The sequence below is a fragment of the Leptodactylus fuscus genome, chromosome 3 (genome assembly GCF_031893055.1).
Source record: "Leptodactylus fuscus isolate aLepFus1 chromosome 3, aLepFus1.hap2, whole genome shotgun sequence".
Taxonomy (NCBI): domain Eukaryota; kingdom Metazoa; phylum Chordata; class Amphibia; order Anura; family Leptodactylidae; genus Leptodactylus; species Leptodactylus fuscus.
The window spans coordinates 219,756,214-219,769,848 of record NC_134267.1 but is presented as its reverse complement, the minus strand read 5'-3'; positions in this window follow the sequence as shown (position 1 = coordinate 219,769,848).

Genomic DNA, 13,635 nt, shown 5'->3' with positions numbered 1-13,635 from the left:
CCTTCCAAGAGGCCTTTGTTTTGCAATGATGCTGGGATTATTACCAGGTATAGTCTCTCAACTAAGGACGGCCATTTCAACGTTTTTGCATCTCTTCAGCCCGGTGTAGAGAAGACTAACCTGGTAGAGGTGAGAGGCTTAGACAGGGTTAGGGGGATATCGTCACTCCTTGGGGAGAGACCACCATATAGGTGTGTGGAGACTTATTAAGCCTTTAGCACTCCACTTTGCAAGGGACCATGGGAAGAATATACAACTCTCTCCTCCATCACTTAGATTCTGTCTTCCTAATTACATCAGGGAAGACAGGCTTGCACATTCCAGTGAGCGCCCTCTATTGGTTTGCAACACTGAGGCACCTGACTTCCTAATTACATCATGGAAGACAGATTTGCATATTCTTTCCTAGAGTGAGTTATAGTAAATCTGTCAATCCAAGGTTTCTACAACCTGGCGGGCTTTGATCCTTGCCCTGCTCACTTATATGTATTGCCAAACAAGTTGGAAAATGGACAAACTGTTACAAATAACCATGGACCAAAATTGTGCACCAGAAAACCGGCATGGCAAGTTTAGTAACTTCCCCATTTTATAGGACACTATAGAGAAGTACTCATCACTACTGATGTTAATAAAGCATTTGGGATTAGATAGAAACTTACTATTAGCTGCAGCAGACTGTTTGTCTGTGCTTATGTTTTTTTTCTCTCTGAATTGGCTCCTTCTGCTGTTCCCCTTTCCTTATTATGGGCACATGTTGTCTAAAACATCTGTGAGCTTACCATCTTGGGAGACAAAGGGGTTTTCCAGACATTTTTTTTTATACTGATGACCTATTCACTTCTGGCCCAATCCACATTAGTATTTTCTGGCCTCAGCTGATCACTGTGGGATCCAGGTATCAGACCCCCATCGATCAGTTCATGATGGCCTATAGATAGGTCATCAATATAGAAAGGAACTTTTATTGGGGCCTAAAAATAAAACTTTCAGCAGAGATTTCAGAGTGAAAGTCAGTTGATTGATTAGCAAAGAAAAATAATATGACAAAGCTGTAAACCAAAAGCAGTGAGTGGTAGGTGTTTTTTTGGGGGGTAGAAATATCTTTTGGGTAGACCATCGATGCATGGATAGGTCTAACTTCTACAATCAGTGGTCCCTTCGAATGCTTATGAAGAGGCTCAGGAGCACAAATTTGTACATGTGATGTGTTTGGAACTGGAAACGGTCTCATGAACAGAACTGAGATTTAGGATTGGGGATAGCCACACGTAGAGATGTGCCAATGTGCCCTGGAAAACCTCATGAAGAACCCTCATATTGCTAATTGTGACGTTGGACCTCAGCTGGTGACACGATGGTCGACCCTTTAACCATTACTGATCATATTGCTGAGCTCTTGTCAAACACCCGTCATCACCAGTGATCCTAAACTTGTGGTTTTATACTGATAGCCCGGGGCTAAAGAAATAATCTCAGGTATGACGCAACGGATGTTTGTGCAGCTTATATCCTCGAGCAATGCAGTGACATACTGACATATATTAAAGAAAACAACGGAACTAGAACATGTAATTGTATCATTAGTTATATCTATATATTTGTGGGGCAAAAATCATTCTGATGAGTAGAAATTTCTGAATAGTAAAGCAAATATTCTTCTTTTTTTTTTTAAATTTCGATGGTCAGTTTGTCTCATTGCCCATCTCTTCGCTTTCTATTTGACATACGAGCCCTATTAGATATAACAAAGACCTGCTAACAAAATACAACTCCTGCTCCCAGTTGTGGACCTAGACTCTCTGCTTCCTGAGGCGGATGATCAGAAGACGCCCCCCTTTCCCCCCAGACTGAAGGGGAAGATAGTGGTAACATTACAGTGAATACAGTGCAGTAACATTTTATGACTTACAATAGACTTCTCTGACTCATCGCTCACATTTCCCATCTCTTCCCTTTGGACTGCCATGACCACTTCTTCAAGCTGTGACTTGTCTCTGTAAAGTTTTCAACACAGACATGTTTGACTCCTTTCTTCTCCACGCCCCCGACCCATAAAGTCCCCTAATGAACGCTTTTATAAATGTCCCTTGCACATGGAATTATACCCCACAGCAGCCCCTGCAGCCTCTATTATGCCCCACAGTGGCACACTAGACTATGGAGTATAATAGAGGTTGCAGGGTGGTGCTATCGAGCATAATAGAGGTTGGGTGGGCCAATGTGGGGCATAATAAAGGTTGGGTGGGCCACTGTGTAGCATAATAGAGGTTGTTGGGGCCACTGTGGGGTATAGTAGAGGTTGCAGGGGCCACAGTGGCCCACCCAACCTCAATTATGCCCCATAGTAGCCCACCCATGAACTATTATTATACTCTGGGATCTTTTCAAACCCCAGAATATAATAATCGTAGACTCAGGGGAGGTGAAGAAACATAAATACACTGTTACTAACTCACTTCTCCTAGATTCGCTGTTACTCCTAGCACAAGAGTGCTAGGTGGACGCGGTGAACCATCCACGTGACATCTGGGACATTACCATAAAGGCCCGAAGCCTGTGCTAGGAGTAACACCGGATCCAGAAGAAGTGAGTAACAATGTTTTTTTTATGTTTCTTCACCTTCCCTGGGGCTCCGATTATTATACTCGGGGGTCTGAAAAGTTGTTGGGTTTCACGGGCCCAGGCCTGCTCAAAGCCGCTTCTGCTCCCCTTTTCTGCATTCTATAGCAGAAGGGGAAGTGGGGGGCGGCCATGAGCAGGACTGGGGATAGGTGGGGAAATAGGTCACTACCTGCCGGGGATACTCCAGCAGGTAGCGGCCTATTAAAAAAAAGCAAAAAAAAGGTATCCTCACCTACCTGCGATCCCGAGATGGAGTCGCTGCAGCTGCCTCTTCTTTGCCTGGCCGGGCATAAGACGTCTGCATCTCAGTGCAGGAGGTGTAATGACATCTTATCATGGCTGCCTGCGCTGAGACGCAGAGGTCTAAGCCAGCCCAGGATAGATCCGCTCAGTTTTGTTTTCAAAGTGCCCTGTCTTGGGATAGTTTAGTTAAAAAAAGGTAAAATTGCCGCCCCTCCGCTTCACCTTACCTCATTAGTGGTGCATCCCTGCCTGCTCCGACCTATACAGACTTTACACACACTGTATTACATGGTCGGCCATTCCTTTGGAGCGATAGATTACAATAAGGAATGCAGTATATGGCCGGCTGCAGAGGTGCACTGGGTCCTGGGACATTAGGAGACCTAAAGACTTCTTTGCCATGTAAGAAGATAGTGGCAATATAAATAGGGCATATTAGGAAGCAGGCACAGATTTATTTTTTTTTAGATGTAGATTGTGAGCCCCATATAGGGATCACAATGTACTTTTTTTTTTTTTCATTTTAAGTATGTCTTTGTAGAATGGGAGGAAATCCACACAAACACGGGGAAAACATACAAACTCCTTGCAGATGTTGTTCCTGGAATGATTCAAACCCAGGACTCCAGCGCTGCAAGGCCGCAGTGCTAACCACTGAGCCACTGTATTGCCCCAGTACAGAATTTTTCATTCGGACCTAAAAGATTTAAAGGAGTTACTTCAAGTTACACTGTGAATGGGGAGCACTTGCTGATCATGGGGTTCCTATTGACCAGACCTCCACTGGTCAGCAAGTTAATCCCTACTAGTAGGATAGTACTAAAGATAGGCAAACCTTCCAAGATTGGTGTTGTATTGGGTGGCTTGGTCCCTGATTTGTTTTGGGTCGAACAAGTTTGGTAAAAACTGCAAGTGAAATTATTATACTCTGGGGTATCTTCAGAGTTGGAGGCCCAGGGGAGGTGTAAAAATATTAAAAAAACATTTATACTCACCTTCCCGAACCTCTTTTAGATCTCTTTGCAGAGTTCAGCACGCTCTTTCACTCTTTCGATGTCTAGATATCCCAAGAAGGATGGTCTCAATCCCCTGCTTGAATGAAGTCTAAGGTTGAACACACTTGGGCCACTTCTAACCTCTTCTGCGACATCGGTGCCCCAGTAGACAATGGTCAGATGGGGTGTCCAGCCATCACGACCCTTGCACAATACTCAGCGACCCAAAGAAACCTTGACGTATAATAGTGATATAAGAATGGCGAACCCCAAAAATCTTAGGGCCAAATCCTAGATTTTTACAAAAAATACCAAATGAAGCAGTCTTGTTATGAACCGTTTGCCCATCCGTACAAGACATCCCCATTTTCAGGATGGGGTTCTCAGCAGTCAGACCTCATTGACCAACAAATACTCCCCTGTCCTGTCTATAGGGGGTAACTTGAAATACCCAGCTTGATTTTAAAATTTGTCTTGCTGGGAAAAGCTCATTAAGGTAAAAAAAATTCCAAAGCATGTAAATCTGCGCGGTGAACGGACTGTCAGATGTCTTAGGTTCTGTCAAGTTTCCAACCAATTTGGCAGAAGAAGTTCCCGTGTTAACAAGACATCCTTCTCTTAGCCTCGGCATTATAGTCTACGCAGCAATTTTTTAAAAAAAATTTTTAAGGAAATTATAATTTTCAATGATTGGAACGGAGATAAAATTAAAAAAAATAAATATAAAAAAAAAATTTGCAGCAAAAACAAAATTACCAAACTAGAAAAAATATCAAATCGCTCATCAGCCCGATCACATTAGAATACCAAATGTGAGCCGCGGTCCGATGTGTTGATTGATAATGTGCTAATTCTGGGCGCACGCTGGTTAATCAGACCCCGGACACGCTAAATAACACTACAAACATGTTCAGACTTGGGCTGTTTATCTCGATTGTAATCCTGTTGTTTGCTCAGTAATTGTCTCATCGAGAGCGGACATCCATCCACTTTACTAATAGAAAAAAACAAAACATATTGTACTTATTAAAAATTCCCGTCACAACAGATATGAATGCGATTGAAGACAAAGGATGGCGGGGATATTGGCGCTTTATTTTCTGTTGTCCTCATATTCTTAGATAATAAGTCTGGGTTGTCTTGAGTGATATCATTAAGCTGGCGCGATGATGTCATCAACCCCGATTCAACCACGCACAGCTCACGCCTGGTCTCAAGGGAACATTCGGACCACATAATTCCATCTCTGTAGACCCATAAAGGGGCATGTGAATAGAAAATGACCACGTTTTTAATGAATTTTTCTACTAATCTACTATCTTTATCTCTATTCAATTATGACTCTGACCGCTAACCCTAATAATAGCCTCACAATTGCCAAATTTTTTTATTATAGTAGTCACCATATTTACATATAAAACAAGATATTCTGTATTACAATAGAAGATAATACCTGTCCCACCTGAAGCTGGGTTAACACAGGGAATTTTGGACCAGATTTTGACGCGGAATCCGCCTGAGAATCCGGTCCAAAAAAAAAAACACCTCCCATTGACTTCAATGGGAGCCCTTCACTTCTTTTTTCTGCTAGTTGTTTTGTGCCGCTCGCCAAAAAAAGAAGAGACCTACCCTTTCTTGCCACGGATTCCGTGGCATGACACGTCCCCGACTAGGCCCATTCACTCGTCGGGATCCCTGTCAGCTTGCGTTATGCGGGAGCTGACTTTTTCTCATAGGAATGCATTGACCAGCATTGATTGGCCGAATGCCATACAGTATACAGCATTCGGCCAATCAACGCTGGTTCTGCCGGAGGAGGCGGAGTCTAAGATCAGTCCACAGCAGTCTCTATTGTGGTCCGATCTCAGGTATAGCAGAGTTGACACAGCTCTGCTACATCGGACCACAATGGAGACTGCTGTGGACCGATCTTAGAATCCGCCTCCTCACAGACGAGCATCCAGAAGAACCAGCGTTGATTGGTCAAATGCTGTACACCGTATGGCATTTGGCCAATCAACGCTGGTCAATGCATTCCTATGGGAAAAAGTCAGCTTAGATGAGCAGCTGAGATGTAGCAGCACTGTGTCAACTCTGCTATACCTGGGGGCCACACGGTTAGTTCTCCCCGTGTTTGCGTGGATTTCCATCCCATATTCCAAAGACATACTGATAGGGAAAAAATGTACATTGTGAGCTCTATGTGGGGCTCACAATCTACATAAAAAAAAAAAAAAGAACTTTGCTATACCTGAGATGTAGCAGTGCTGTGTCATCTTTGCTACATCTGAGATCGGACCACAATGGAGACTGCTGTGGATGGATCTTAGACTCCACCTCCTCACAGATGAGGTATGGCATTCGGCCAATCAACGCTGGTCAATGTATTCCTATAGGAAAAAGTCATCTCTCGCAATATTAGTGGCGTAATACAGTGACTTGGGCTTGTTAGATGCCCCCAGGCATGCTTCTCCTGCTGTCCCAGTTGCATTCCAGGGTCCTCATTTCCTGGGGTGTCATTGTGGACTTGGTGACTCTCCTGAGTGGAATGGTGGTTTCCCCTGAAACAAAGCTTTTTTCCCCATAGACTATAATTGGATTCGATATTTGTTCGAATAGTCGAATATTGAGGGGCTATTCGAAACGAATATCAAATATTTCAGTGTTCGCTCATCTCTAATTATTAATAAAAGAGATGCAAAAAAATGAATTGAATTAAAAAATGCGCCTATACCAAAAAATACTACAATGTGTCTGTTCATGATGAAAGTGATAAAACAGGTAATCAAGTGACCTGTGTTGTACTCTTTACAATCGCCATCTTGCCGAGTATTGTCATGACGGTGCTACGCCCCTCCAATCTACTTAGTGGTGGGGTCCCAGGATTGGAAAGATCAACCATTTCAATAAAAATTCACAAAATAAGTTAGACTTTGTATAAACAGGGAAACTTCGAAGAGGCCGGAGCGACGTCAAGTTCTGTCTCCGGAAATTTGACGATTGATGGTGCGGAGATTCAGAAAATAGCAATTAATGATATTATTACAATCACGTCTGTAAAATTTAGCGCTAAATGCCACAGTCACCTCTATTTCTGCCATTAATCATAGCTCTGTCATTAGATCATAACTTAACATATAAAGCCCGGCTCATCTGAGAATATTCATTACCGGCATCGAGAGTACAACGTAACACCGAGAATCTTAATTACCTGGCGGGATCACCTACCGCACGCAGCGAGGACGGACTCTCACGCGCCGAAGATTTTATTATCCTAACTATCAGAACTTTCCATCCAACTCTTGTACTAAGTTTTTAAAGTATCATAATAATATATTAAACTGCACCTATAACATGGAAAACAATAGAAAACGCTTCTCGCTAGGGAAATTTACCGTAACAATGTTTGTCGGGGTGAGTCAAGGTCTTCACGTCATAGGGACACTTAGATTTGGATTTATTCCGAACCCTCAACAAGAAATGGGGCTCATTAAAAAAATAATGCGATTAATAGGTGTTATGTTTCCATAGTGATCCGATAAGAATTGTTACCTTGATAAAGGTTGGAACACAAAGAATACTTTACAATTACGATTATTATTCATCACAACTCTGCTAAAGTTTTGATAGAATGGGTTTCTGTATAGTATATAGTATAGGAAAGGCCATTCTACCTTCTCGGTGGCTACCAGGTTGGGCGTGAGCCATAGAATGGACCATATTTCTAGGTTGAGTATGAGCCATAGGATGACCCATGTCTCTAGGCATTGTAGATTATGACCCATTGGATGACCCATGTCTCTAGGTTCTGTAGATTACGACTCAGTGGATGCCTAAGTACCATAGATTATGAGCCATAGTATAAACCTATGTCTCTAGATACCATAGATTATGAGCCATAGGATAACCCAGGACAGGAATTCCCAAACAAGGTGCTGCAACACCCAGGGGTGCAATGGAGTCCCCAGAGGGAAGCCGCGACAATCAGGTAGGAAAATGGCCGAATGTCTCCTTTTCACTACATTGGCATCCTTGGGGAACATTATTATTTGTCATGGGGCCACTGGGGAGCATTATTAGGTTCTGGGGGCCACTGGGGGACCTTATTAGTTGTCAGGGGGCCACTGAGGAGCATTATTAGGTGTCTGGAGGCCAGTGGAGAGTATTATTTGTTTCTCGGGGTCACTCGGGGCATTATTTGGTGTCTGAGGCCACTGGAGGACATTATTATTTGCCTAGGGGCTACAGGAGAATATTACTATTTTCCTGGAGGCTAGTGGGGAGCTTTTTTTTAGGTGTCTGGAGAGCAGTGGGGAGCATTATTAGGTTATGAGGGCCACTGGGGGCATTATTTGGTGTCTGGGGCCACTGGGAAGCGTTATTATGTGTCTGAGGGCCACTAGGGAGCATGTACTGTGTGTTGGGCTACTGGGGAGTAAGATATTATGTGGCACCACTAAGCGAGCTTGGTCACGGCAAAAGGTGAATTTTTTTAGATGCCAGGTGGAAAGTATAGGATGGTGTAGCTTTGAGGCTGCATTTACATGGTGCAGTAGTGATGCAGTTACAATTGAATCAAAACTGCAACAGGAATATGCATGCAGTTTTGATGTGGTTCCATCTGTAATTTCAAAAACTGAGCTAAAAAACACATCAAAACTATAGTTAAGTATAGGACGACCCACGTCTCCAGGTACCATAGACTATGAGACATAGGATGACCTATATCTCTAGGCACTACAGATTATGAGCAATTGGAAGACCCATGTTTACAGGTACCATAGACTATGAGCCATATGGTGACCCATGTCTCTAGGTATAGTGTTAGGGTCCCTTCACATGGCGTAAGCGCCAGCTTTACGCGCGCTCCCATTACAGTGAATGGGAAGTGTTTAGAAGCGCTCGCGTGTACGGCTCAGAATGAGCCGAGCCCTTAGCCATAGAAGGAGCCATGGTTCTAGTTAGAGTGTGACTCATAAATGAACCAGGTCTCTAGGTAGGTATATGGACCCTATTTTAGGTAGAGTATGGACCATAGGATGAACAATATCTATAATTAGAACGAAAGCCATAGAACTCCCCGTGTCCTTAGCCGGAGTCTTAGGGGACCCATAAGTTGTCACTTCCCAATATGAGAAAACCAATACAATACATGATATGTTATAATTGGGAAACCTTGTACATATTATGCATTGGAGACCAGCCTCTGAGTGTGAACTTTAGAATGACCCGTATCTCTGCGTGAAATATATGCCATAAGATGTATCCGTGTGTTGTGGTACAGTATTCAACCTCATTTATCAAACTAGCAACCCATGTGAGCTCAGCTTTCATTCTCAAACAGAACCTTTCACTACCTCCACCAAAAGTTCTTAGCAGCTGTTAATAGATCCCACTCCGCTGAGTCAAGCACAGTTGGAATTTTCTCTCTAGCCCCCACCATTCCAGAGCAACAAGCACAGTTAGTTTTTGTATCTGATTTGCTATGTAAGCACTGTAATGTCAGGTGGGCGGTGTCAGGCTGGGGGTGTGATTCAGAGTTCCAATCAGAGGCAACCAGTGTCAGAGCTCAGAGTCACATCCTTTGTTCTTCTTATGCCTGACGCCGCCCTCCTGACAATACAGAGCCTAAATAGCCGTATATACTCGAGTATAAGCCGAATTTTTCAGCCCAGTTTTTGTGCTGAAAAAGTCCCCCTCAGCTTATACTTATGCTCCTGTTCTGTCGGGAAGGGGTTAATAGGAGCACTGCAGATCCCCTATAGTCAGCCAGGCTGAATTCCAAGTGGGCGAAGAAAAAACAGTCCTCAGGCTCAGGGAAGGGGCAGACAGACAACCAAAACACCCCCTCCCCTTTCCCAGCACCCACTGCACCCAAAAACTCCTACCATTTTAATTTTTAAAATTCTCCAGTAGCTGCTGCATCCCCCCCCCCCCTCGGCTTATACTTGAGTCAATAAGTTTTTCCAGTTTTTTGTGGTAAAATTAGAGGCCTCGGCTTATATTCGGGACGGCTTATACTCGAGTATATACGGTATATCAGGCACCAAAACTAACAGCACTGATTGCTCAGGAACGGTGGGGGCTAGAAAAAAAATTCCAACTGTGCTGGAACCAGTGTAAGGAAGGCTATTAAATGATTAAAGAACTTCACTTGTTGGAGGTGGCGAAAGCTCCTCTTTATACTGCTCTGAAAAATGGAATGTTGAGCTTTCATTGGTTACTATGGACTGATGGTCTGTTAGACCATTCTGATGTTCTCTTCACCTCCATATCATCCACCGTCGCCATGTGCCGCTCCCTGGCAGTAAACAATTTGCCTTTTGTAATCGTTAATTGTTCCTTTCCCTCCCAGGTCGCCTTTTAACCTCAAGTTATATTTTCCAGGAAAACTTTACGTATTCCGTAGTGAAGAGGATTTGACTGCGCGTTGTTCTTACGTCCCTTGGTGGTGAATGTTCCTTTCCAGCGAAACATCAATCCAATCTGGACGGCCTCGGCATATCTTCCATTCACTTTCTAAATGCTTTCCCTGATTGTAAACCCTTTCCCGTTCCAATTACTCGGAGGTTCTTGTTTTTTAGCGTTCGCGGCTTGCAGAGACATCGGCTAAGGTTCACATCTCGTGTATTTTTTACATTAGGTTTGTGAAAACAGTTCAAGTCTTTCTTGTTATTTTGATTCATTTTGTAAAAAAAAAAAACACACAAAAAAGTGCGAAGTTACTGTAAGTTCACAGCTTAGTATTCACATAGAACTAACATCTGGCAGATGTACAAAAAAAAAAAGCCAAAACATTGCCGAGTGTGAATGTATGCTTTGGTTATATTCACAATAGTGCAGTTTTTTTACATGTTTCGTAACAGTTTGTTTTGCTTGTTAAATAAGAAAATGCAGAAATTGCTCTAAAATTGTACAATGCAAAATAGGTCTGTTCACACATTGCTGTTTATTTTCGGCATCGTGGTCAGGCCATATGGTTCGGGTCACTATAGTACCCCTGAGCTTATCTGAATGATACCTGACTTGTGATGTCATAGTAACTCACCAAGTAGAAATACATATGTGATATCAAAGTGTATTATCTGTCTGAACCCACGTGTGATGTCAGAGATGCTTGCCTAACATAAACACAGAAGTGATGTCATAACAACTAACCAGACTGAACTCCACCAGTGATGTCACAACAGAAACATAGTTGTGATGTCACAGCATAAGGCAACTTACAATTTGGAAATACAAGGAGCTGTCACAGCTCAGCTCTTTGCTTTGCCGCGGCGCTCCAACTAGTGGCTGTGTAAGCGCGATGTGATGACGTCACATCGCACTTACAACTCTGCGAGTGAGACTGTGGAGAAAGCGGCGGGTGAGCGAGGAAAAGGTGAGTATAAGTGTTTTTTTGTGTTAAACATTGAGGTGGAACATAATGAAGGGGGTCCATGAAACTGGGGGCAGAGATGGGGACATGAATCTGGGTGCAGAGATGGGGGACATGAATCTGGGGGCAGAGATGGGGGGGACATGAATCTGGGGGCAGAGATGGGGGGGACATGAAACTGGGGGCAGGGATGGAGGGGACATGAATCTGGGGGCAGAGATGGGGGACATGAATCTGGGGGCAGAGATGGAGAGGACGTGAATCTGGGGGCAGAGATGGAGGGGACATGAATCTGGGGGCAGAGATGGGGGGACATGAATCTGGGGGCAGAGATGGAGGGGACATGAATCTGGGGGAAGAGATGGGGGGACATGAATCTGGGGACAGAGATGGGGGACATGAATCTGGGGGCAGAGATGAGGGGACATGAATCTGGGGACAGAGATGGGGGGACATGAATCTGGGGGAAGAGATGGGGGGACATGAATCTGGGGACAGAGATGGGGGGACATGAATCTGGGGGCAGAGATGAGGGGACATGAAACTGGGGAGAGATGATGGGGGGACATATAATTTACGGGTGACTGTAGGAGGATCATACTGTGTGGGGGCACATGAAAAATAAATAAGAATGGGCGGAGCCAACATAAAAGTGGGCGGGGTTAATTTGCTGCAGCGCGCCGCGCACTTTGACCCTCTTTCAGTTCTTGAAAAGTTGGGAGGTATGGCACAGTTCCTATATAAAACCCATTTGTGATGTCATAGAATCTTCTCCAACATAAGCAGAGCAGTGATGTCATAGTAGCACCTTGACTGAAATCCACTAGTAATGTCGTGATAGACAGAAACACATTTGTGATGACACAGTGACGTCTATTGCAAATACATTGGTGATGTCATAGCATATTATCTAGAAACCCACTTGTGATGTCAGAGAAGCTTACCTAACATAAACACAGAAGTGATGTCATAACAGTTAATCTGATAGTAAAATGGTTGTGATGTCATAACAAATACAATTGTGATGTCACACCAGAGTACATGACTAATATTTGTGCTGGTACAGAGTATCTTATCTACTTAAAGAGGACATGTCACCACTTCCAACAAGTCCAGCTCTGTACATCATTTAATAACCCCCCTCCATTGATTCTAACACAGTTGGATTTTTTTTCTCTAGCCCCCACCATTCCTGAGCAATCAGCTTTTTAGTCTCTGACACTGGCTGCCTCTGAATCACGCCCCCCCTGTCTGACACCGCCCACCTGACATTACATAGCTAATAGCACATCAGACACCAAAGTTTACTGCTGTTGTTGCTCAGGAATGGTGGGGGCTAGAGAGAAAATTCCAACTGTGCTGGAATCAGTGGAGCAGCGCCTATGTCCAGCTCCTAAGAACTTGATTTCTATGGGTGCCGGCATATGCTCGTATCACATTGAAACAGTAGGTACAAAAGCCTCCCATTGATTTCAATGGGGAGCGCGCGTATGCCGGCACCCATTCAAGTCAATGGGATCTGCTTTTTACGCGCTCATTCTGAATGAGTTTACGTTCAGAATGAGCAGAGCGTAACTCCGTGTGAAGGCTCCCTAAGTGAGGATTTCCATTCTAGCTTATGGGAAGGGGGTATTAAACAGGGAACCCTCTCTTCAGTGATGTCCATATGCCCTAACAGAGACTGTACATTCCCTCTGGCCATAGGTCGGGAACACTTGGTCGTTTATGGGACTGCGGAGAAACTGTGTATCTGGCAGCAATGAAAGACTCTAAGGTGTGAACACAGTATCACAGTATATATAAAAAACAAGATTTTCTTTCTCATAATTTCATCCAAACAGAATGAATGCTTGGACACTTCCAGGCACCGAGCGACGGGAAAACCTCCGGGAAAGCCAAACATGACAGATCCTGTTAAAAATCACTGGCTGATTTCCCTCAAACATCCATCAATCTGCATTTTGTTTTTCTGCACGCCTTGAAACTGAAGGAATGGACTAAAAGATTGGGACTAGTTATAAAACTGCGCAGAGTTACAGAGATTTGGGTCCTTGAGAAAAAACAGTGCCCAGTGGTGAATAACTTGGCGCCCAATGCAAAATCTAACGCAGGTCCCATCTACCATATACCGTAATACTGTATCTGCATTATCCAATCCCTTACAATCAGCATCAGGTCCTCTATGCACAGACTGATACAACAGATATGTGAAGGTAGTACTATCTGTGCTTGTAACGTTACATGGAGACACATGAAAGTAGTACTATCTGTGCTTGTAACATTACATGGAGACAAATGAAGGCAGTACTATCTGTGTTTGTAACATTACATGGAGACACATTAAGGTAGTACTATCTGTGCTTGTAACATTACATGGAGACAAATGAAGGTAGT